At 37.7% G+C, this 2,494-nt stretch overlaps 1 protein-coding gene across 1 annotated transcript in view; it reads left to right on the forward strand.

The window, feature by feature from the left end:
* The first annotated feature begins 2,151 nt into the window (after positions 1-2,151).
* LOC106461317 overlaps positions 2,152-2,494 on the forward strand; it is an 87,805-nt gene continuing 87,462 nt past the window's right edge. The window contains exon 1 of the mRNA XM_022388188.1: positions 2,152-2,197. The gene's annotated coding sequence lies outside the window, so the exon portion shown is untranslated. The remainder of the gene's footprint in view (positions 2,198-2,494) is intronic.

Genomic DNA, 2,494 nt, shown 5'->3' on the forward strand with positions numbered 1-2,494 from the left:
ATTTATACCAACTAAAATGTATGTCTCAAACAATATATTTATACCAACTAAAATGTATGTCTCAAACAATATATTTATACCAACTAAAATGTATATCTCAAACAATATATTTATACCAACTGAAATGTACATCTCAAACAATATATTTATACCAACTTAAAAAATTGTGACGTCAGTATGCATATATAATTTTATATACTTAACCCTAACAACAAATCCACTTACAGCAGAGAGATGTTATGTATTGGTATCTTACATATTTTACCCTCACTTGTATTTGTTTATATTCATTTATTTGCTTGTGCTGAGAATACCACACATTAACACATATATAACATAACTACTATTATTTGGTGACTTTCGATCAAAGCTACTCGAGAGCTACCCACCGGAATATTGAATTAAACTATATTAATTACTGAATTAAATTTTAGTTCTGATATATGTAGGTAGACTGCACTGGTCAAAAGTTAATGATAATATTCATCTTTTCGTATATGCTCACAGTCAGGAAAGAGATCACGTGACTTATATTTCCATTCTCTGCAGTTTTCGTTTTGCAAACTGTCATTTCGTGATATATTTAAAAATCACGACTGCGTGTAAGTGTACCCTTACGCTGTACTGTATAGTGGGGAAAGGGACGAGTGTATGTGCTGTATTTACACACGCGAATATTCCGAAATTTGTACGAAATCTTGACTGTTGGCTATATATAATTGTTTTATATGGTATTTACATGAACATGTTGTATCATTCAACATTATTCTGTCCCTAACTTCAGGCGAACTTATTCGAAATGTGGGGCTTACAGAAGGGCTGTATGGAGAGTGGAAGACGCCTGCGGCTGAGGGCTTACAGAAGGGCTGTATTGAGAGTGGAAGACGCCTGCGGCTGAGGGCTTACAGAAGGGCTGTATTGAGAGTGGAAGACGCCTGCGGCTGAGGGCTTACAGAAGGGCTGTATGGAGAGGTGGAAGACGCCTGCGGCTGAGATTATATATTTTTAAAATTTTGGACCATATATTATTTCAGCTTATAGCTTTGTATATATGTCTATCTAACTCCTCCCATAGGTTAAAAACTAACAGAGTCAAACTTAGCAGACGAACTCTGGGCGGCTCGGGGAGGTGTCCTTATTAAGATGGTGTAGCCTCCTTACCAAGAGGGCCTAAGACGCGCTCTGAAGTTCAGTCAGGCATTATTGAGTTCTAAGAGTAGGCTTATTAGGGTCTCTGGTCCCGAATCTGGCATTGAATTTTGTGTTACTGCACCCATCCCACACTGCAGGACCAAACTAGCAAAGGTGTTTAGGTACTTGTACCACGGATAAGTACCTAACGGTTTTTTTCGAGTGTGGAAACCCTCTAGGGGTAGATATAGAAGTAATGGGAAATGATGGAGGAGCCTGAGCAGTACACTGGACCTCTGTGAATCCAGAAGGGGCCTTTGAACCCCCGCAGTAGACCAGTTATTTTATGCTCGTCGCATTAAAACATTCACGTGAAATGTTTAACAATAATAAAAAGTGTTGTGATAGTCTAATGTATGGTGGTTTATAATATATGTAGTTTAATTTTGTTGTACTGTGGTTTTATGCATTGCAGGAAGGAAAATATTTAACATTTATAACTAGTTACGCTATTGACTATTAGGATCTGCTATGTACGTTGATAATTTAATATTTTGAAATATACCATGTGTAGGAAGTCTCTCTTCTAATCACGCGCTAAAGACGACTGTTGCAGTAACAAAATACCGCACGTTCTGTAGTTGTATATTGGAGAAAAACTTTTCCGAAGAATTCACAGTATTTGCCCTTTAATGAAAACTGAGAAACGGTTCTCCAGCAGAAGGGCCATTTAATTAACATTTCACACTACCAAACGTGTACATATACACACACACACACAGATCTAATTTAGGCCAGAGCTGTTGCACGTAAAGTTCTATCTCTTGCACGGTGAAAATATTCCTACTTTACAAATCGAGGTGGGCGAGCATTGACGTCGGTGGATAGTCAGCGCCCAAGCCACTTGAGGTGGCTCTCAAGCGTCCAATAAACTTAGGAACGGTAGACTATTAGGAAGCAGGCGGGACTGACTATTCCTAGAGTCATACAAGACGTGATCAGCCGTGAGGCCGGACAAGATGTGTTGTTTGGAGTTTCCGCGTCATAAGCTTATCCGGTGGAAAATGTAAGTTACTAAAAGCCAAGACTATTTGTCCAACGACCTTATATATGTGGATATACATAAAGCTATTCAAAAAATGAACGATTTGGAATAATGAATGCTGTGTTTGCAAATACTCTTACCGATACAAGATGCCACATTTAATATACTAGTTTAAAACTAAAACTACTTTGTCCAACGATCTATATATGTGGATATACATAAAGCTATTCAAAAAATGAACGATTTGGAATAATGAATGCTGTGTTTGCAAATACTCTTACCGATACAAGATGCCACATTTAATATACTAGTTTAAAA

This window comes from Limulus polyphemus, unplaced genomic scaffold (assembly GCF_000517525.1).
Source record: "Limulus polyphemus unplaced genomic scaffold, Limulus_polyphemus-2.1.2 Scaffold933, whole genome shotgun sequence".
NCBI lineage: Eukaryota > Metazoa > Arthropoda > Merostomata > Xiphosura > Limulidae > Limulus > Limulus polyphemus.